We start from the raw sequence: 24,444 nt of genomic DNA, 5'->3' as shown, positions 1-24,444 counted from the left end.
TTCTCTAATCCCACAAAAAGTTGAGAAAGCATATTAAATGGAAGTGAGGGAGAGTTGCTACTGTTGCTAATTGGATTGGAGCTGGTGGGCATTGGCTCTGCGGCACAATGGGAGCAACCGGGAGTGAACAGGCAGATTCTCTTTGGCTGATGTTACAGTTATTATCAGGCACAGACAGAGAGGTAATACACTCAGATCAAATGGATTTTGCACTTGTTTTTTTTAATCTATAGACTGTAGCTCAGTGGTGAGCTCTGTAGCCTCGCAGCAAAGAGGCTCTGGGATCGAACTCCTGCTGGCCGGGTTCACTCCGGGTTACTAGATACTTTGTAGATGTAGATTTTACTTTCGACCCAAGAGCTGCACTGTCCACTGCTCCGGTTGAAAGGTTTCACAAGGTGCTGGGAGGGCGATCGCATGTTAATACAAAAATGGGATTCCACTCAGAAGACTTCCAGTAACTAGGAAAACATACTGAAGGGTAGTGTACTCTCATGCTCTTTTATGGACTACAAAAATGGAGGTAGGACACATGTTAAGCTGAATAGAGGAGAAGATGCGGAGGAAAAGCGAAGTCAGAGAGAAATGTTTTGAATCAAATGTCTTCAGGCGCTTGCACCTTTAGGCTTGAATGAAGATTTAAGGTTTGATGTGAGTGAGTTATGCTCTGATTTAATATGATGTTTTAAAGATTCACCTCATGAATGCCCGAAGGGGCTTGTTAAAAGTGTAAAGATTCTTCATTGACTGTCTGTGGTCAGCTGAAACAGCGCCACTCTTCTGCAGGAAACAAACTCTACTCCAGAGGGGAAGAACACCCCAAATATTAATATTAATCGTGTATTAGCTGTACAATAAAGGTGCCCTGTTCACTTGTTAGCAGTCTTCTTCTTCCTTGCAGAGGTGTTCAGGGTTGTCTCACTATTCTGAATCACCATTTTCACTAAATAAATCAGTAGTTTTTAGCAGCTGGTGACTGAGGCCACTGCTGTACCTACTGAAGCTCCTCCTCTGATAACAGCACCTGTAGATCAGTGGTATAGTATGTAATGATGTGTCGCATCACCCACATGCACACGCACTGTATGTGCGCTGTTCTGCATTCGCACAATATGTGGGCCCATGCATAAAAACATGGCGCCATAGTTGAGTATCTTTATTATCTGGAGGATTTATTACTAAATTTTGGATTTTATCGCATCTCAAGGTGGTGATGGTTTTAGAAAATGAATTTTTAACCATTTGTTGACTTCTTTATTTAGGTGAGCTCACATCAGGACATTCACATATGCAAACTAATATCATTGCTATAAAAACTCCCTTCAATAATTCAGTTGACAAAACAGGAAGTGTTTTTATAATCCAGAAAAAGGTTGGGAGATTTAAAGTCAAACAAAGTTGGCCACAATACAAATAACCTCAGTGTAAAAACATTGAAAGGCCAATGCAGAGTAATATTTTGTGACATTTTTTGAGAAATGCTCCTATCCTGCTTGTAAGAGAGAAAACTCTTAATTGGCGTTGGCGAGCCAGATGACTCATGATGCATACCCTCCCGACGGTGTTTAAAGCAGAGACCCCTAAATTATAGATGTTAGCATGAATTATCAATAAGAAAAGGTCAACGAGACCAAGGGCAATGAAGGGTGTAACATTAGCCAGACTCGCTACACATCGTGCTGAATGAGGAATTGCTCTCAATTTCTCTATCTCCCCTTTCATTCCCTCGTTATCTCTCTATCAGAGGTTTTACAACGATTGGCTACAACATTCACACCAGTTGTTGTGGCCGCCTCTGCCTGTCCGCCTGACTGCAGCATGTTAGAAACTGCAATTCTCGCTTTCTTTTGTATCATCCATCTGGTCTTAGAAGCCTAAAGGCGAGCTGTTTGCCAAATAAGATGTCTGTGGATTCAGCTCACAGGAGGCTGTTGTGAAAATACATTATGAAATATAATTTTTATGGAGCCAGGGGGTCCATTAATTTCAGCTTAAAAGTGAATCCATTTGCAACAGCCGCCACTACAGCTCTTCCCCCATTTCAACTCACTCGCAGCCATATGTAATTGCTTTGTGCCTTGAGTGGAATGGGCGCCTTCTTATGATTGAATGCACAGTAGGAATTGATCAGAGTGGGAGATATCTGGGGTTTTCTCTGCAGAAATATTACTTCACTGATGCCAGCTGGGATAATTCCCAAAACTAAATGGTCAACAATTTAGATTACAGCTCTCAGCAATGACTTCCTGGTGTAAAACTGTCAAACAAGTGGAGGCAACAAGCTGTTTGACTTTCCTGTGGGGAAAGATTTAGTGCCGTGCCAAATATTTACTGCTGAACTTGTATTTAAGCCTAAATAAAAAAAATTTGTAGCTTCATTATGGCAGAAATAATCCACAATGAATACCTTTTCTATGTGGGGTTTGGCTACAGAAAAGGTATATGTTAAGGCTCTGCGTAGCTGCATGATTTCTGTAAATTCAAGTATGTTTCTTGATTTCTCAACAATAGTCAATTAGAGGAAGAGTGCAACATGAGCTCCATCATCTCTGCTGTGTTTTGAGTGTGAAAAAGGTTGAAGGTGTTCCACGTAGTGCTCCCCCTAGAGGCCTGGAGCACTTCCGCTGTGTTGGGGGTTTGAGTGCATGCAGCGTGTTTGCTGTTAATGTGTTTGTTTTGGCTTCCTGGAGCACAGTTTCTCATTTTGCAGCACGTTTCCATTCTTGTATTTGGTTTGTATTTTCATTTTTGTTGTTGAATCTGCTTCCTAATAGAAATGTTTGCAGTACGTCTGCCCTTGTCGGTCACCATACCGGAGGCCTTGGAGCTGCCATGCCCCTGGTGCAGAAAGAGCACATGTTGTGGGATTTCCTCCCAGTGATGCGTTCATTTGCAGGAAATAAGACATCTGATCACTCCCTGGGAGAAATGTTCCCTGACTTCAGAACTCTGTCTGAAGTGGTGCTGGTAATTCCAGTCTCCAGTGTGGCAGCAGAAGTCGAGTTCAGCCTTCAGAACAAATTAATACGGCCTTGAGAAGTCGTCTATCCGAGGCAAAGACGCAGAACTTAAAGACAACAGGTCAACTGAGTTCAATTTGATTTCTTGTCAGTGGTTTGTTCATATTTATACTGTAATTGTTTAATTCTGTAAATTGCATTGTTGATATTTGCCTGTAGCCACAATGGCCGCGGTGTCATGTGGTGTTGACGTCAAAAGTGACCACATGGTCAGATGTCTGTTCATCTTTTCCCTCCATGCTCTTTTCTCTCCAAAATTACATGCTATTAAATAGGCTGTGTCTCATTACTATTAGAAGCGATAATGACGGACAACAAGAACGCTAACGCAACCTCTGGTCCTAACCTCCGGGTCACCAGGGTCAGGATCATCTCCGGCTGAGAAAATAACATTAATCTACCACTTTTGTTCAAGAGCCACTGGAAATATTTTAAAGTGAAAAATGCAACGCTTAATTTCTTGCATCATAATCACAAATACACCATTAAATAAGTTCTTTTGAAACCATGAAATAATGGAGAGGAATTATCTTCTCTTGCTGCTATAAAACAAAGTGTATGTCGAGAGGTTTTTAATGACTTCATGGAGCAGAGGAGGGAGTTTTGCATTCTAACCCTGTTAATGTTGAAGCTGATTGTCTGAGAAGTCAGTTGGTTTCAATGAATTGCAATTGCAATGGTAAAAAGAATGTGTTCAAAGGTGCAGATATATTCTACTGCAACAGCATTTCACTGACTATTTCAACCTGTGTCGTGTTCAGGTTTTATTTATTTATCATATTTCTTGCCAAAAGCTGCACATAAAAATCAAGTCTTACTCCCTACAGCGTTAGTGGGGGGGGGGGGGTTTACCATTGAGAGGCCACCATAGGTGTTTTTAATGCCTCCACGCCGGGGCTTCAATGCTTCAATGGAACTCATCAAACATTCATTTGGACTTAACGATGAACTGATTATATTTTAATGGTCAAAGGTCAAAGATCACTGTGACCTCACAAAACATATTTTTGTTTTGGCAACATGAATTATGACAAAATTGAACTCACTGGTCTATGAGGATAAAATCAAGTGATGACATTATATATCCAAATGGTCAAAGGTCAACTTCACTGTGACATCATAATGTTCTGCACAAACACTCATGCTGTGGAGGGGAGATTAATATAATAATAATAATAATGATAATAATAATAACTTTACTTAATGCAAACATATTAAAAGAGTGATATGGAGACGATAACAAGACGTCATCACATAAAAGCAAGTTTATAAAAATGAGTTTTAAGAAGTGATTTAAAAGAAGATGCTGATTCTGCCTCGTCTCCTTGGGCAGGTCGGTCCAAAGTCGAGGGGTCCCGATGGCAAAAACATGGTCACCTTTAGATTTAAGCCTCGACTTCGGAACAGATGAAAGGGCCGGACCGAGGATATAAGGCTGCGTACTGGCTCATACGGGGTTAATCGTTCTGTAATGTAGCTCAGGGCCAGGCCCTGGTGTGATTTTACAGTGATCAGTAAAATCTTAAAATCTGCTGTATTCTGAACCAGTTGGAGGAGGGAGAGTGACTTTTGGTTCGTGCCAGAGAGGAGGAGTCACAGTTTAGTCCAGTTTTGAGAAGATGAATGTGTGAATGTGTGAATGATTGTGACCTTGTTTCCTGAAGCTTGTCTGGTTGGTCTTTTTACTACAGCCCAAGGTTATTGTATTACCACTGCAGTGTTGTACACACATGTAAGTATTCATTATGCACTGTTTGCAATAGTTTTGTATGGACTGTTTTGATAAAGGAGAGCTGCAGATGTCTGAGTTAAAGTTGTATGGAAATGATAAACTGTATTGAGGTGGCTGTGACTCAGGAATCCTTGAGCAAGATCGTCCTGTAAGTGATGTCCAGTAAGTCAACTAAACAAAAGTTCTAAAAACTTTTTTTCATATAACATGAAGGGTACGGCAAGTTATCTGGAAAAAAAGCACTAACCCCTCTGAAAAACCCTCTTTTATTCAACATAAAGAGACAGACTTTCATATTTGGCTTTTTCAAAGAACTCAAATATTCTATATTTGAATATAAAATCTGTGTGGTGCACTCTTTTTACTTTTTGATGCTGGAACATTAAGTTCAGGTGAAAATCAAAACCAATCAAGTCTTTAAAGAAAAAATATATTAAAAGTGTGATATTGAAAATTTTAAAGAAAATGAAGCAATGCAGACGGAGAAGATCAACTGGATATCACTCTTTCAACAGAGGTGTTCTCACAGTGTTAATGTTCTCGCACACAATGTACAGGAGAGAGTAGGTAGCATCATAAAAATTTAAACTGAAGGTTCAAATGTGCTGCACATGTACTTTATTTCGTTTACAGTATAATCTTGCATCATTGGCACTAAGTGCAACTACAAACAGTCTCATTACGCTTCTCCATCCTTCTCCACTATCTCATTTTTTTAATCAGATTATCATTATTCAGACGCAACTTTTGATTTAATTGATTCCACTTGACTCTCTGTCATCATATAAACATCATGCAGTGTTGTGGCACCACAGAATGGGTGCCAATAAAATGAATTAAGAATATACATGTAAATCATTTCCTCACATGCTTTATTTATCGCTGCTTCCCCAAGTTTCCTTCATTATGAATGGTACAATATTGCTGGGGTTTTCATACCCGGTAGGCTGGATTATATTAGCATAATGTGACATCAATGATACATCATACATATGTTTTCTTGCACATATAAATAAGTAAATGATTTTATTCTCCTGTTTTTCACGAATATGTACATATAGTTTGTCATATCATCTGTGAAAGATTACCGTGAGAGCCGTGAACACCTGGCAGACAGACACAAAAACCTCCTCGCTGTCGGATCTTAAGAGATAGAGGCCTGCCGAGTCAGCATCAGAGAGGTGGGAGAATGGCATCATCACATTTTGAATTCTCAAATTCCTGTAACTCTGCACACATGAAAAGACAAAGGTGCTGGAGCTGGCAGAAGTCCAGTCATTATATACCTCCTTATATTCAGTGATGTGCAGATGGCTGAGGATAGATACAGAGAATGTGTTGATGCCGTTCTTCCACATCTGTAATGTGTGTGATGTATGGTGCTGGTGTTCTGTGGGATGTGATGCACCTTGTCTGCAACAGCAGCAGCTGCTGCAGCCCTCTGTCTGTGTCTGCACTGGATCTGCTCAGCTGTACTGCTGTGCTCTCAGAAGTGTTTTGACAGAGCTCACAGCCTTATACATAATTATGTACTTATGCACATGAGTGGATAAAAAATTGATTTGAAGCACAAAAAGTTACTTTGGATTGCAGTCTCATAAAATTATGTTTATATACATTTTAGAGGAAACAATCACTGCAAGCATGGCCGTATTTTTTCAGCCCCTTTGTGCTGCCAAGACGTCATATAGAGATGGACAAGTCGGTCAGGGCGCTTTGAGTCCAAAACACAGATAGACATTCTTCAACATCCCCTGTCCTGGGCTACACGAAATTATTTATTAAATTATAATTTATGATGTGAGGTAAATACAGAAACAACTTCCTGTCTCCTGCTTGAAATCACCATTGACTTGAATGATATCTACATTTTGCAGATAAATTTATAAAACACATAATTGTTCAACATTAAGAATCAGCAGGTTTTGCACTTGTTTTTCATTCTGCCCTGCAGGAAATGCCTTTTGCATGTCATCTGTGCGAAGTGCTCATACAGGATCCTGCAGTTTGATTCAGTTGTGGTTGTGTTTGAGGGGAGGAATAAGGAGATTAATTCAGCCCAATTGTCCCATAATTCTCTCGTGTTTTATTTGAAATGTTGATCCAGAAGAAGATACATCTGTTGTTTTAAGAACCAAAAACCATCTCAGTGTAGTTTTACATCTCCTCTCTCAGGCTTCTCTCTGCAGCTCTAGTAACAACAGGTCTGTGAGCCAATCAGGAGAGACGAGGCTCGGAGCCTCTCTTCTGATTGGCTGACTGTTTTCTGAGTGATCAAATAGAAATATAGCAGATTTCAGGTAAAACATTCAGAGAAACCAAATCCTGCAAGGTTTGGATGGTGGGTCCAGGTGGGCGGGGCTTGGTGACTGCTTTGCTGTGACATCACAAAGTTCCAGAAGTCCTGACGGCTGGTTTTAAGGCTCAGTTTCTGAATACAGGCTGTGTGCATTTCTCTGTGGACTGAGGCTTTGATACTTTCACAGTATTAATATAAAACCCAGACCTGATCTATAATCAAACTACACATGGACATCTACCTTTAGACTATACGATACCTTTAAGGAGACACAATTGTTCAGTAATGAATTCAAATATGAGCTTTTAAACGGCTGCAGGATTGGTTCAAATATATGAGCTTCACGAGCATGTTTTTATGCAAATATCCTCCTGAACTTTGTAGATTTATGATGGACCCAAAAACCTTTTTACTAGCAGATTGTTCTGCATACATGTAGTTTTTGGCCATTGGCAATTTAGCCAGATGCATTCATACATCTCATACATGTCATTTTCATACATATGATATATAACATAACGTATATATATGTTCATTTACACACCGTCTCCCAGCTTTTCACCATTTCCATCACTGAGGCCTCCACAAAAGCATAATCTTGGGGCATGATTGGAGAACTCTCAGCTGTAATTAAATGATAAGGTGTTTATGCAAATATATCTGATTTTTGTTGGCGGCAAGGCGGCAGCTGTTTGAATGAGGGGGTTGAGATAGTACAGATCATTGATTAAATAGAGAGTCTGTTAGTGTCATCCCACTTGCTCTCTGTCTGTAAGACACTCACTTCCTCACCTTATCAGTTTGGCAGATTAGCTGTGAAAGTAATACTGACGCTGTGAATGCCATCAGATATATTTTAATAGGAAGTGTGGCAGCTCGGAATTTACAGCCAGCCTCTACGTGGATGCACGCGCATCCGGGAAGTGCACCCAGTGCTTTTGAATAGCTCTCATTAGTCATCGAATTATCTGCTCATTCCAGCAGCAGTAAAAACACAGGGATGTTTGTGCCATTAAAGAAGCTCAGAGAACAGTGCCATCAAGTGAAATGGCTGAATGATCATGTAGTTACAAATGTAGGTCATCTGACGCGCCATATGGTTCTTAGCTAATGCAATTTCTTTCCGTTTTTAGAGTTTAACATGATTGCTTTAACATTTCATACTGTAAAGTGGCTGTAATAATGCCTCAGTGATTATGGTGGAAGCTTTGGTTTCAAGAGGCTCATTTTCGAGCGTTCACAAGCTGAGAACCAGCTGTGATGAGGCCCAACTTCAACAAGTATTGCTTCAAGCCACCTGAACTTGTCATTTAATTTATTTCTGAGAAGACAGTAAAAGTGGTGGTGGTGGTGTTAGCATTAGAGGGAAAATAGAGGGAGGAAGCCTGTAGTTAGCTGAGGCCTTTAGCCTCAAGTCAATTAAATTGCGAAATCAACAATAACAAAACTTCCTGTAACTAATTTCATGGCTCTGCTTGCGGCGTGCCTCCAGGGAATGGCAGTTTTACCCCAACTGAAATATCCTAACAGCTGTTGGATGAAATGCTTTGAAGAGGTTGAATCTCCTGACTCATCTTTTAAGTGTCAACATGAGGTTGACATTTTGGTTTTCAGTATTTTTTGGGGTTTTTTTTTTGGCTGAATAATGTGTTTAGTCTGTCTGTCTTAAATCACAGCGCAGCACCTGCATACAACAAGCAGCACTTGATTACTATCAGCAGGTCAGAGTGTGCGTGCGTGTGTGTGTGTGTGTGCGCGCCTGTTTGTGGTTATATGCTGTTATAAATTAAATGTAATATTAATTTAATACTACAATAATAATAAGTTACTACATTAATGGGAAAACAAGCCGTGGTTGAACGGATTGTGCTGCAGGAATTGTTTAAAAAGTTTAAAAGAATGGCTGACTTATTTATTTATTTATTTACTCTCTGTTAAACTGGGTCACATTTGGAATCCATTGTAAATCCTCTGAATTGAAGTTAATGGATGTAGTTTGCTTCACCTTTGAACACTGCAGGAATGTTTGATACTGAACAGAAAAAAAAAAAAAAGTCAATTTAGGTTGAGAGTTGCTTCAAGGTGACATGGTAAAGATAAAAATGATGGTCGACTGATCCGACGCAGCGGAACAGGAGAAAGTACAGACACAGAGACAGAGTTCGTTGAATTACAACATGCTAAATATAAACCAGGGAATGGGGAAGAGCTTCCCAGTGTGTGGTCAATCATCTCTCTGCTGGGACAGGAGGAAAAGGAAGTCTGTTTCAGGTACACTCACTTAGTAACACTGGTTGCAGCTGCACGAATCAGTGTTGTTATGGTAACAGATCAAAAATCTATGTGTAGTGTGGAACATGGATAATAGGAATAACACAACCTGCTACACCGCTCTCCTGTGTCATATTCCTGTGTTCTGTTGACCCATCCATCCACCATGACCTGACGTGGACTTTGTCTCTCTACGTCACCGCACTTTTCCCTTTGCTCCTGTTGTAATTACCACGACCACTAGATGTCGCCTAGCAACAAAATGTCACTATGAGTCTTAAAAACCTGCAAACGGCCGACGGGCTGGTTTTTCAAAGGTGGACAGTCTCTCACTGCCGTAGCGGTTGTGTGTTTTCAGTGAAAAGGCTCTGATAAAACACCAAACAGCAGACGGATAAAGTTAGTGACTAGCTGGTGAGCATTTAGCAGGTAAAGATATTTTTGCATTGTAAAACGACATAAATAAGTTTTGTAAATTTCCGGCCGCTTCCGAATTTATAAGCATGAGTTGTTGGATGGAAGTTTTTTGACTTGAATTGATAAGTTGATTGAATGTGCAGCTGTGGGTTCAATCTATTAAAGGTGTACTTTTCGTTTTTAAAGAAGCAAAACCAGCGTCAACCAGCAGAATGCATTGTTTGAGTTCTTCAGAGACCATTCAGTTTTGTAGTTTTGGGGAAATATTCATGACAGAAACTTGCTTTGTGTCTTTAATACATGTTTCATTAAGTAGTGATTGTTTTCTCTCTGTTTTTTTCCAAAATGAAGGGTTCTCTTTAATTCATCCCCCACCGATGGACACTTGTATAATTCAACAAAGTCACTGGGTGCAGCCTTGCATGTTGTCTCCGACAGGAGCAGCAACACAGAGTTCATGTTAAATGAAGAACTCACTCTTCAAAGTCAGGAAATAAACAGAGACAAACTTAATACTAAAGACACAACATTATGTTGAAATGGACGTTTGAATTCAAAGAACAAAGGACTGCAATAAATGAACAAATTGAATGTTGAAGATTGAATGTATAAAATTATAACGCAGCTCTTTAATTCATACTTTAAAAGTTATAATATTCAACTTTTCCACATTAAAATGTCTAAAAATGATGTTATAGATTTAGATAGTTATAGATTTTAATCATGGTAACACTCATTTGGTCGCCTCTCAATGACATCATCCTCCATCCTCTATGTGCATGTGTCCGCCAAGGAGAGTTGGTAAATCACAGATTTTTAAAATGAAACTCAGTTTTAATCCCCTGGTCCATTTGTTATGGAGACATCTGTGGATAAATCTGCTGCTGTTAAAAACCTCCAACAACTCCCATGATCCCATGCTTTTTCACAACGTCACCCAACGCCGTCTTTTGTCATTGTTTTGATTGAGAGACCCCGAGAGGCAAAGTGACTACTGTGCGTTTAGGTTGAAACAAGTAACATTTTCTACAATGTAATAGAGAACAAAACAGAGCTAAAATAGTGAATATTGGACATGAGACATACAAATGTTAGCAACTGTGTACTAACAGGTCCTCCATATCAACATATTACATCAACGACATCTCCTTTCTGTAACCCAAAAAATAATTAGCTACAAAAAATATTGTTGCTTTATGCCTTCAAAACACAACATGTTTTAGAATAAACTGTTAGCTGTCTTATCGCATGGGCGATTATTTAATATGATTTGATTTTGGCTAAATCGTGTAAGATAATACTAAAACAAAATAAATGTGGTCAAGGAGTTAAAGGAAGCAATATGAGAAACATCTGTGCCATCTGTCCTCAGCCTAAATCTGAAAACCTGTGATGTGAATAGTGAATAGTTCATTTAAAATAATGTAATGCATTTTTATGATGCAATGAAATGAAAATAAATCTAAAGTCAATTTCAATAAATAAATCAAAAGAATGAGTATAAACCTATAAACGTGTTAACCAGGTTGCAAATCTTCGGTAAATGCATTTACACAACAGTACCAGGTTGGATTAAGACTGAATTTTCACTTTTTAACGTTTGATGCTCTCACTGGCTTGTGTCTGGCCTCCCGGTCTATTCTGCAGGCCATTTTTGAACTGTGCTTCAGGTGAACTGGCTCCGAAGCAAAAATCCAGCACTCAGTCAACACAGGCATGGTATGAAAGGTGTATTCACAATAAACCCATTCTTACACTGCATCTGCTGGAGACAGGAGTTCATTGTGGCTCAGGAAAGCGAACGTGCAGTTTCCAGCTCCAGATGACCTTGAGGTGTCTTAGGCAGGCATCACTACAATAACCACAAGAAAAGTGGAGGCTGCTGTGGCACGAAAAGAGGCAGGCAAAGCCAGTCTGGAGCAAGAAGGAATGGCTGAGGCAACACAACACCGGCTCAGTCCTGGCTTGCCCCGGGGAAGGAGAGGAAGTAGAAAGACAAAGACAATGGTGGATTCAATGAGGGATTCCAGGGTCTGAACTGCTATGCTTCAACTTTAAAGTAAAGTTTGTGAGGTGGAAGAGGAGAACAGGGCGAATCTGGGGTAAAATTGGGTTAACATTGTGATTCCATGTTTTATGTTTATTTCTATTTCCAAGACTTGTGAATAGGTTTTTTGATCATACAAGGTACAAAAGATATGAAGCATCAAGAAACTATTTAATTCATTTACTTAAAGGAACGTTGCGAGTTCACCATCAAATTTCATTCCTTCCCTCACCCACAGCTGCCTCCAGAGGTCGAAAGAAACACCAATGTTAACTCTTCTGCCGAAGTTAGCATGCTAATCAGCTAGCCAAAGCCCCTCTCGTTACTTCCTTATAGCGACTCGCTGTAGCGTCCAGTCTGCCCTGAACACATATCCCCGCTCAGAGGACATATTAAAACCTCTTGTCTTGTAAACGCAGCGATCGCTGAAGCTCTTGTCAAGTGGCAATCACCACCACCAGCTCCCGATTTAGGGAGCTAAAGAGACCCTCAGATGGAAACCCTGACTTGGCACCAACAGCAGGACTGAACAGACACACCAAGGCTGGTTGAAGACTGCACATTTGGAAAAGAAAAAAACGAGTTTACCACACTTCTCTAGCCTGCTCCTCACATCTGCTTGAGGATAGCAGCACCACCAGGCTACATTAGCCACAAGGGCAACATACTCAAATCTCTCACCAATCTGTCAGTGATTGAATTGCATTGTGGGTAAATTGGGCACCCCGAAAATACTGGCTGTAAAAGTGAAACAAACCATACAATAAAACCAACGAGTCAAAAGCTATGAGTTAAAAATCTACACAATGAGCTGTAGCAGGCTAAAAACCTACAAGCTGTTGTGCTATCCTCGTCAAGACAACTACTGTCAGATGAAATAAAGTCTTTTGATTCTTTGTGTATATAAAAATATTCATTACTGGAGGTTCAAGAACATGACTTCAGTCAAGAACTGTGTTCTGGAGTTTTCTGTGTAAGGCTGTAAATGAATAAAGAAAAATTAATACACAGGGAGCACTGGTGTCTTTGAAGTTAAATCATATTGTGCAACAGGAGGAAAGAAGCCACAATATACAGTTCAACACCACCAGTCTGCTCGTGTCTGTAGCATTCAATCAGCCGTGGTGCATCTGTGATTTTTTTTTACCCCTCAAACCGGCCATCTTTTCTCCTTCTTACACACACATCCTGACACACTGCCAGTTTCTAGCAGCTTCTACTTCCTGTCCTTGAACACAGAGTTTCTTTTGAGATAAAAGAAGACAGGTTTTCTCCAGAAATGATTAAGAGGCTTAAGAAACAAACTTGCTGCTCATACAGCTCACACAACCAGTTGTCTATAAATCGTTATATAAATAGTAGTTAGGAGAAATCAGTATATCATTTAGAAATTGCCATCACACCAGATTTCCATTAAAGACCCCTCTGATGAAAATCAAGTTTAACCTTGTTAACATCCATATGATATATTTTTATATAATACAAAACATGATGAGTGAAATAGTCAACTCCATGACTGTTTCCACCTTGACCTTCAGTGAACCAATAACATTCTAAAAACAGATTCAGGCTTTCATACGTCACAAACCTAAGGAACCAATCCTGTCAACTGAAAATATTATGACTGACGCTCAAACATGTGGCTGAGTCTCTCTGATGTTTCCTCCTCTAACCATCTCGATACTCTCTGCTCTTTCACATGTCCACCTGGAGCAAGCAGGTGGTGGGCGGGGCTCAAGGCCCGATCCAGATTTCTTAATCAGAAAGTAAGAGGAGATGAGCTTCAGACCCAGTTTTCCACTTTTTATGTGGGAAAAACCAGGTTAAACAAAATATGAATCATAGAAGAGGATTTTTACAGAGTTTAAAACATGACTGGAGAGGAACTTAAAATCAGCTCTGTATATTCATGGCCTCCAAAGGATGTTTTCTAATGATCGGTTCCACAGGAGCCATCTTCAGGCCAGTTTCCATTATGTACATAATGTTACCTTGAAATCTAATAGAGACATTACCATGAAATTTACTGAACACTTCCTTTTTCTCCTTTTTTTGCCACGTAGATGATAAATTGTCATGAATTTGAATCGCAGTACAGCGCTGTAATTACACAAAACTCTCTTGCAAACAAAATGTTGCATAGTCTGATTGTAGAAAAGTACATTCACTTTTTCCAGATGGGGGGGGAAGCATAAACTTTGGATCACAAAAATAAGCATCCATGGGGCATCGAGTGGCGCGTCGAGTGGCGCCCCATGTGTAGAGGCTACAGTCCTCGCTGCAGTCGGCCCCAGTTCGAATCCCGCATCGGACGGCCCTTTACTGCATGTCATTCCCCCTCTCTCTGCCTCCCCATTTCCTGTCCCTCTCTACTGTGCTATCCAATAAAGGCATAAAAAGCCCCAAAAAATATACTTAAAAATAAAAAAAACTGGAGGCAAACTGGGAGTGAGACTGGAACAGAATACGGAATGATGCAGCTGAAAGTTTAATGGGCCGAGAAAAGAACCCAGCTTCTGTGAGCCGACTCTTCTCTGGGGAAGAACACAAACATACAGCCAAGTTATATACCAATATCCATATGGCGTGACCAGTATTAATACCCACAGCACACCAAATATCAAAATACAGACCTCCAAATATGAATACATAACAGCCAGCATATCAATATACTGCACAATGGATATGCATTGAACAGCAAACAATGTCTGTTTATCACCTGGAAGACGGTGAAATTTCCGTCTGTACATGCGTAATGATATGGAATTTATTGAGAGAAGGACGTCCCAACGGCCGAGTCGTTAGAGCGCATAACATATAGGCATTATGGGCGGTCCCGGCTGGCTGGACCCCCCCCCCCATCTCCACGTCCAAATCCAAAAAATAAACAAACAAACAATTTATTGAGCGCACAATAATGCCGTTAGGACAGAGAATATGATTTTATTTTGGTTTAAAAATCCCACAGTCTGAAACAGAGGTGGTGCATTAACTTTTATGATCTTATGGAATGCCAACCTCAATGATGTGATGATTGAGAGCTCACATGTCGATGTCCTTTTGACACAGCAAATGACTCCAGATTTAGCCGACAGGATATAAACAGCCTGGTTAAATTTGTTTCATAACAACATGCACCGACCCCCGGCCTTTTTCCTGAAGCACAGTAAACAAAAAAAAAAAGAAAGAAGAAAACCCTATGAAGTGACAGATCCAGTATTTTCTTTGGTACCAGTTCTGCAGAACGTCAGCTGAGTCAACAGAGAAACACGAGGTTTCTCTAATCATCCCAACATGAAGGAAATGCCTCAAAGTTTCTCTTTCAGATTGATCTTTGTATTCATCTTCCAGAATAGCAAGACACAGAGTGCACCTGCAGTTCCACCTTGATCTTCTGACTTACTAATCAAACTTCAGCAGCTTACTCTGTATTTCATCTTTATTTGTAGTATTATGTAAATGCTCCTAAAGCCTAAGGATCAGTCAGCTGGTCTGTCTGTGCTAAAAACTATTGACTAGATTTTCATTTTTGTCATTTGGTTTCTGTGGGTAAACCCAGGCTCCGTAGAATACATGCTAATGTTTTTTGCTATTTATTTTACATATGCAGCAGCCTGAGGCAACTTTGCACATATATCATCTAAATCTCAGCAAAATTTTATATGAAATTTGCTGAACACCGTCATGCTGTTTGGTTTTGGCACCAACAAGATAACAAAATGAAACTTTTGGCCCAACATATGCCGAGGCTCATCGGCCCGAGTCTGGCCCATAAACTTCCGCATCTGGGCTGAGTCCGGCTGTTATCCTCCGGTACTGGCTGACAGCTGGAAGACTTTCTGTGTGTGCCCAGAATGGGCCGGATTTATTTGGTATAGCCTCATCAGTGCATTATTGTTCCACAAAAACATCAGTATGTCTTCAATATATGACTTTCCTTATTTAATTATGTAGATTTAAAAATGTTTTCAGATTTCATCTTTTTTTAAAGTATACTTTTTGGGCTTTTATTTGATAGCACACAGTAGAGAGACAGGAAGTGGGGAGGCAGAGAGAGGGGGAGTGACATGCAGTGAAGGGCCGTCCGATGTGGGATTCGAGCCGGGGCCGACTGCAGCGAGGACTGTAGCCTCTACACATGAGGCGCCTGCTTAGACCACTACGCCGCATGACGCCCCGTCTTTTTTTCCTTTATGAATGAAAAATTAGGTTGGAGACAAAAGGTAATAGTGGTAACAGGAAATGTTAAGTGAGACCTTCACAAAGTATTCACTGTGTGTGTCTACTACATAAGTCATAATTTTGAATGTGGCATTCCCAAAATAAAGGTTTTGTGTGAGGTCGAAAATAATATTTTCTCACTTTTTCTTCGAACAACTAAAATCACACTCACAAATTGTAAATCCTGTAGAAACTATGTGTGATATTTTACCAAAGCAATTATGTTGCAAAATGTTCACAATAAAGAAATCAGTTAAATTTTCCACCAAAGTATCTGCTCTTGTAATAAAATATCTTTTCTTATCCTTGTATCATCTACAGCATCAATACATGTCCATATGATCCTCACAACACCTGGGAGAGATCATCATCTCGGTTCAATACAGAAAAAATCCAGCGTGACTTTAGCACAACACTTTTACAGCCTGGTGTGAGTCAAGCTTAAGAGAAACTACACCCTTCACTTCCCATAATGCAACACGATAGCGTCTTTCATCAGGCAAAGCAAGGCCAGACAGCTCATAGAGGAAGAAAAGCATTAGAATGACTTTAAAAAACAATAAGTAATAAAATACAGAATAAAATCAATTCAGATAAAATGAAAGAGAATTTAGAAAGTATTATATTAAATTGAATGAATATCATGACATTAAATGAAAATAATAATAGAATAGAAATACACATATGTACACATGATACAAAATGCCACATCCCCAGCAGCTTTTTTTCATTATGTTGTAAATTTAGCTAAAAAAAAAAAAACCAATCCCGAGCCCAGATAACCCTGATGACATCATCAGAGCCACACAAGACATTAAAGAAATGCTGTACAACTATTAACAAATAAACTGATCTATATTTGTAAAATCAGAGGAGATCCTTCAACAAAAAACAAACAAAATTGTCAGTTTTGTTTTCTATATTAAACTTCTGCCAATTATACCTGTTACACCAGTTACATCATGCAACAAGAGAAGAACCATAATGAATAATTTAGACACTAAAACCGTCAGATTCCTGGACAGTCTCACCCTCGTCACCCTCATTTTCTTAAAAATATCCCTTTGAATGACACTTAAAGATCCCTCCCCTCATTATAACAGCCTCCAATATTCTGTTTCAAGAGAATTGTGCCTAATTAGAAAAGGTAGACGTTGTCAACACGAGGAGGTTCCTACACCAGCGTCCCGCACTCTGATCACTACACAGGGAGGTGTTTCCAAAACTGAGACACCAGCTCACAGTATTCAGAGAACTGGGGTTATGCAAATTAACAGTGGGCTACAATAGTGTTGCAGCCCCTTTCATCATGTATTCCACATCAAACACATGCGCTCATCTCTGTGAGCACTGTATGTACGTTACACATCCCGGCTCCATGACGAAGAAGAAGACGTGGTCAAGAACTTTTCTCCACTCTGTTTGCCCTTCACTCACTTTAAATTCAAACTCAACACCAAGTATTTAATTGCTTCCCCTCAAGTACCAAGTTCATCTGAGTGCATGGAGGGGAATGTTGCATTTACTAATTTAGTGTCTAAATCTGAAACGGATGCAATTGAAGGCAGCGTTTGACGTCCTCGTGTGAGTGTCAGCTTCAGCAGCCCAGGACAAATTGAAAACCCATTACAAGGACAACTGTTGAATATTCCTCCAGTAATTTGCAGCATTCTGGAGTGAAAATTAAAGTGTTCATGCTCTGAATTATATTGACAGTATTAACAATAGAAGTGACACTGGCACTATCAACAAATTACATAATCTAAACAATTTGAATAGAGCTGATTCTCACGGTGTTTGGCAGGAAACCCACTCCAGCTTCTTTTAATTCATCTTTCAACTCCATGTCTTTCTTTCCCTCCTCCCTTCTCCTTGAGCCTATTGATTAGCATGATTAAGTCTCATCTGCCCAAATCAACAGCACACACGCAACCTCCCACACACACACACACACACACACATCAGCAGGAAGAAGCTCATCAGACATAACTAATCAAGTACAGCTTGATGCTAGTTTTCAGTCAATCACGCGTAGCCTCTGGCGCTGTGAATAAATAAGGCTGATTTGATCAGCTTAAATTTTTAATCAGACGTTGGAACTGCGGCAGTTATTTTCTCTGTCGTGCTGCTCTTTGTTTATCTGAGCTGAGGTCAAGAGGAGGTCAGAGTGACGGTAGCTGGAAAAAAAAATATTGTCACTTTACACAACCTCCTCAGCTATTGGTTTCCAGCCATGTCTCTGCTTGCCATAAGATGTATAGCTATACACCTACATAACAGCTTGTCAGTGGTCTCCATGTTTCAGGAGCTCTCTTCACTGCCAGTGGCTGAACATAATTTATGCCTCTGCGCCTGCGACACTCAGAGACAGAGGCATATTGTTTTTTAGGGGTTGTCCTATCTATCCATACATATGTCTGTCCGTTCCATTCTGGTGGACACGACATCTCAGATGTGCCTTGACAGAACTTCTTCAAATTTGGCACAAACATTCACTAGGATGCAGGGATGAACTGACTAGATTTTGATGGTCAAAGGTCAAAGATCAAGGTCACGTTGACCTCACAAAACATGACATTTTGGCCTTGTGAATGTAACATCTTGAGGAATCCTCAAGGGAATCCCTTCAAATTTGGTACAAATGTCCAATGGGACTCAAGGACGACCCTCTTAGACTTTTGTAGTCACTTCAAATCTGATCACTGTAAAATCAAAGCAAAAACTAGATGTTTTTTTGTCATCATCATTGAGGCAGAAGCTCATCTAATACTGCTCAAATTTTCTTGTCAAAACCCATTTGGAGGCAAAAAAGATTTAATGCAAAGATTTCATCCTTCAAAGCAATTAAATTTTAATACACCATTGTTAATGTTGGACAAAGGAAACCTTTTTACCTGATTATAGCTCCAGACAAAAGGAGATCCCTAAAGTTATTACAATTCATTCTGCATCAAACATGAACGTGTATACGAAATTTCATGGCAATCCATCCAGTAGCTGCTCAGATATTTCAGTCCAAACCACAAATTTTAATCTCATAGTGACTTTAGAGTCAGAGGCTCACCAAAGTTGGCAATAAGTAGAGATGCATAAATGCATAATTAGATATTAAGATATTTCACAAAATAAGTGAGAAACGTAAACTGTTTGTGTTGCTGCATAGCATTATTATTGTTTCTCAAGACACGTTGAATTCACGTGTCAGTTACAGCCTTTTCATATGCAGCCCGCATCTGCTGGTCAGTGACGTAATTAGCAAAACATCTGAGTTCATCACAATCACTGAACAGTAGATTACGTCAACATTTATGTCCATATCCATTTTTATTTTGTGCCCAAGAGACACACCGACTGTCTCTGCGTTATTCAGCTGTTTGGCTTTGGCTCACCCACAGAATGAACACAGGCCCATGGGTCCCGCTCTCTGTACCCTTTACTTTTAGTCCTCTTTAAGCTTGGTTATTGAATCATGTGATCAATTGTGGGACATGCTCTAAAAGGTATAGTGTGTATGGTGTGTAGAAATGCTGATGTATCCTCTTAACCTTTTCTAATGGTCAGTGGTTGTGCTGAACTAGAAGTGAGAGGATCATCAGCGTCAGTAGGACTGAGGAACATACATGTCCGTACTAAACTTCATGGTAAACAATCCAACCCTTGTTGAGACTTTTCAGTCAGCAAACCGGTGAACCAGGTGCTTCGCCATAGAAGCAGGATGCAGATGGTGATTCAGATCGTGGATTTACAACTCTACCCAAAAAGATTCTCATTTAATCTTTTGGCCAGATCGCCCACCCCCACCATGAATACGGCATGTCAACATGTTGCCGGTTGTCATGGCTGCTGTGATCCCATGGCAACATCTCTAGTTTAACTTAAGATCCACTCCACGCTCCATCCAGTCAAGTGTACTGCCAACATAAGACCTCTGCAGGTCACATTTCAGCTGAGAACAACTGTATCAAGGCATCAGTAAATGAAACATGAACCACATTTCTACTGTGGAACATAAGACGAGTATTACTTCTACTTTTTCTTACTGTTGGTACATCGGCAGGTTAAAAGTGAATTTTGAAGAGTCACACAGTTACACAATTTCCCCTCAAGGTTCAATAAAGTTCATTTTACCCTTAACCTCAATAATGACCAACAGTGACCCCTGATAAATGCTGCAGAAATAGAGACCACTGACATTTACCCCGACGTATCCAGCCCCATTTAATGTCGCGTTTCACACCAACTCCATGGCCTCAGACCTGGCACTGTGGACAGTACTGCAGAGGAATAAGGCATCAAAACAAATGAGAGAGAGAGAGCGAGAGAGAGAGGGGGCAGCATTACGAAATGGATTGATCTCTATCTTCAACATTTGCCTGCAACCCTGGCTCAAGTTTCCTCAGATTTTTTTGGCAAAACACCCCCCCATTCTTTCATTCATTTTCAGATGGCTGTTGGTGTTTTCCATATAAAGCCTCTTGAAGCTGAGCTCTTTTAAGTGCCACATTAAAGAAATGATACACAGACAGCCTCTGAAAACTGGCACGGTTCATGTTTACTATTTCTCTCTCAGATATTAAAATCCCACTATTGAATTTACCCTCCTCAACTCCTTCCTCTGCCCTCAGCATTTGCTATTATTCCATCTGTTTGAAAGGCACAGACCAAAAATATTCCATTATTTCCTCTGTTGTATCTGTTTCATGTGCATTCTTGGCAGGAAGGTTATGCATACAAATTCAGGCCAACATACTATTTTAGTTTCAAGAAGACACCGCAGGTAATAACATATCTATTTTTCTCTGAGAACAATTGCAGAAAACATCTTATGATTTGGCACCTAGAGTATGTGTAGCAGTTGACCCTTCCTTTCCATCACAGTTTTTTATGAGACGCCATTCCGTGTTGCCGCAATTTTCGGCAGGTAAACGAGGCAAAGCGGAGCAAAGCGACCCGCTGATATGGAGATGAGACGTGGCTGGACGTCCCTGCGGGGCAGGGGTGAGATTGAAGGCTTGGATTTGGGAATGCATTTAAAATGTTTATGCATTTTCTCCGCTCCCTCTTCCTGCCTGCAGCACTGACCTGCAAGCAAGACCTAAATCAACCCAAGCAAATGAAGTGAACAATGACTGACGTTTAGCAAAGCGCTGCTGGCTCCCAATCGGCTGTTTGTCACCCCGCGGGTCACACTCAGCTAGAGCCGATATCCATCATCTGCATTCATACAGCAGCTCCGAAAGCATTTAAAGCAACATTAGGACATTATAGTGTCTTAAACATGATGAAGTTTTGCAATAAAAGTAAAGAGAAATGAACCAACATTCAGCTTTAACTGAACAGTTTAAAATACAGGCTTAGACTTCACAAGGTCTAATAGTTTTACCACTTTAACCAAAACACCTCAACAAAGTGACTGAAAAAACACATTAAATGTTTATCCTGTGTCCCACTACAAATACATCAAAAAACAGGGTATTGATCTACATTTTTATCAGGTCACAACTATGTTGAATGTATCGGACAAAAAGTTCACAGGCAACATATTGATTTCTTGCAATTCAATAGCCACTGGTTGCATGTTTCCTGGTTGTCCGTCCGTCCCATTCTCGTGATATCTCTTAACACTTTGAGGGAGTTTCCTCAAGCTTGGCACAAACATTCACTGGGAGGGATGAACCGATAAGATTTTAGGTGAACAATGGTGCGCGGTTCAGCCATTATTCCAGACTTCACACAGCAGTTATGGCAAAATGGATAAACAGGGATTTAACCTGAAACTAGTCTGAGTGGTGGAGACAGACAACTGTGAGGCGGTAATTCTACTTTATTGGAGAGTTGCACGAAATACTACGAACGAACAGCAACAAAGAACTAGACAAGAGGAACAAGAAAACTCCAGAGTTGTGTGGACGCCTGGAGGAAATGTAGCAAAAATAATGTTTTTCAAACTAAAACATAATCTTGATGATGTTGCCTAATAAATGTAGTGTTTTGTACATCCATGCATTGAAAAAATAAAACAAAAAAACTTGCGTCTGAATATAATCCAGCCGATGATTACGATGTCACCAGTGGAAAAACAGTATAATACTGTATGGCTGTAATTTCTAAGAGACGGGGTCGTTACCAGACTGCAGAGGTGGTGTGTGCTTAGATTTGCACTCCACTGCTGTTTGCAATGTATTTGTCACTGAGATAACTAAGGTGAAGAAAAGCTCCATTGCTTTATGATTTTAACAATTTAGGGCCAAGTTTGATGGTTAGAAACATACCCTGCTTTAACTTAATGAACTCTCATGATACAGGCAATTATTTTCGACACAGTAAACCATCCATCTCTCTTTCATTTTAAAAAGCTCCAAATGAATGTGCGTGTTGAGAGACTGTGGTTTCATTACCACGCTCAGATCAATCTCCTTTTTTTTTCACACTCGTACTGCGTCTAATGGACAAAAACCTGCCTGTAAACCCCGCTCCATTCGCCAGGTATTCAGAAAATAGGGCCTTTCTTCCTCCTGTAATGGGACTTTCAAATAAATCATTCATAGCACCAAGCTAAATTAAATGCAATAACTTTTCAATGGCGCCTTTTAACCTGCTGTACAGATGGAGTAGGCCATTCCATTGCTATGGTGCATTTACTCAACAAAATGTAGCTATAAATGATTTCCGCACAATACTCCCTTTTTAGTTAATGATTTTCAGTCATGGCTTCAGGAAAACTGAGCCGGGAAAAAGACAGGGCTTTGTGGGTTGTTTCAGCTGTCATATGTAAAGACGAGGGATACGCACTATTACAGATGCCTGATCATGAGGGAAATCTTTCTCTTTTTATTTTCCTATCCACTCTCCTTCCTCTCAGAGCCGCTGTCTCTATGTTACACTGTGACAATAGAAGCAGCTGCATTGTGATGGCCAGCCTCCAACACTGAAGGAATTCACTGCTCCATCCCACAAAATAGATTACTGTTGTTGTCCTAAAAACGGACAAGAATAAATGTCTGTTTTTGGCTTGTTTGAATCCCGATGTGACAGCATCAGAGGAAGGTTGTCGCCTTTGTTGAGTCAACTACAGCTTTGGTTTGTAAGTACAGTTCTGTTCCCGAGTGGCTGAATGAGCAGTTGGAAGCTCTAATGGTCAATCCTTGAAAGATCATAACCTAATTGAGCGGTTCCCAACCTTTTCCAGCTCATGGCACCACTTAAAAATCTCAAAAATGTTTGTGGCCCACATTCGACCCCGTAACAATACGGAGGCCAAATAATATCTCCTCAGAGCACTTAATGGTAATGGTTGAACATTCAGGACTCAACTGAAAGCAGGGGAAACATGTAGGAAGCTCCACTGTGGCTTATCATGGTGATGGGCTTTAATATGAGGTAGAAACTCTAAAACTATTATTTATATATATATATTTTTTTAATGAAAAATTGTACTGTTTTTCAAATGATTTCTCGGCCCACTTGCAGTACCTTTGCAGCAGAAGAGTTGTACAAATTCCATCATAATCTATTATTACCCTTCATCTTGAGACTGTCCTCCTTAAGAAAAACAAGCCCATAGCTCGTCTGTGCAGCAGGTTATTATGACCCGTAGTTAGGTTTGGTTGCCAGGCGACCTGTTGTAGTAATTATGATGGGACAGGAGCAAGAAGAAAAGTGCGGTGACGTAGTGTTACGACAAAGTCCACATCAGATGGAGGCTGCGGTGGATGGATGAGTATGTCGGAGGAGAGCGGGGTTCAACTCCCATGTGAAAGCAGCAGTTTATGATGTTTCTGTTATCCATGACGTGTGATGTGAACCCTGTGACCTTCCTCTGTGTCCTCTATAGTTCTACACTAAAGAAGAATGAAAATCAAATGGGCAGATTCTAATGGAATTGACTGTAATGCTCCCCTGAGGATGAACCCTTTTCATTTGTGGACACCACATTCCTACCTCAGAATGAAATATCAACAAGAGTCATCAATCATTAGGGATATTGCATAATCAGTGCAAAATTCGTGTTGTGCAACACTTTGGCATTATAGGATGTAGTCATTGTTGCGTCCTCTAGGAGCCACTAGTGTCTGCCATTAGACTTTTAGCTTTTATCTTCGGGTCATTACTCCTGTGGTTTCTCCACAGCCCCTCCTGCCTCATATTTCAAACCTTTTGCGTCCGTCTGACTCGAGATGCATCTACACCTGCTATTTATCTGTTGTTTACCTCTCTCAGACATCCTGCAGTCACTCACCTTTTGTACCCAGTGATCACATGTTCGCCTCTCCTTCCTATAGCCGGTGTACTGGCTGTCATGCAATGCCTTCACAAGCATACAATGTGAAAATAGCCTCAAAACAAATTGGGGTGTGCTGCACAATAAGAAGTTGAGTGTCTGGCGCACAAATTACCCCCATATGTTGCCAAGTGCTGACAGGTAACTGTTGTCATC

This window comes from Seriola lalandi, unplaced genomic scaffold (genome assembly GCF_002814215.2).
Source record: "Seriola lalandi dorsalis isolate HSWRI2012SDOR001 ecotype SW California unplaced genomic scaffold, Sedor1 jcf7180002054970, whole genome shotgun sequence".
Classification (NCBI taxonomy): Eukaryota; Metazoa; Chordata; class Actinopteri; order Carangiformes; family Carangidae; genus Seriola; species Seriola lalandi.
Note: the sequence above shows the minus strand (reverse complement) of the source record.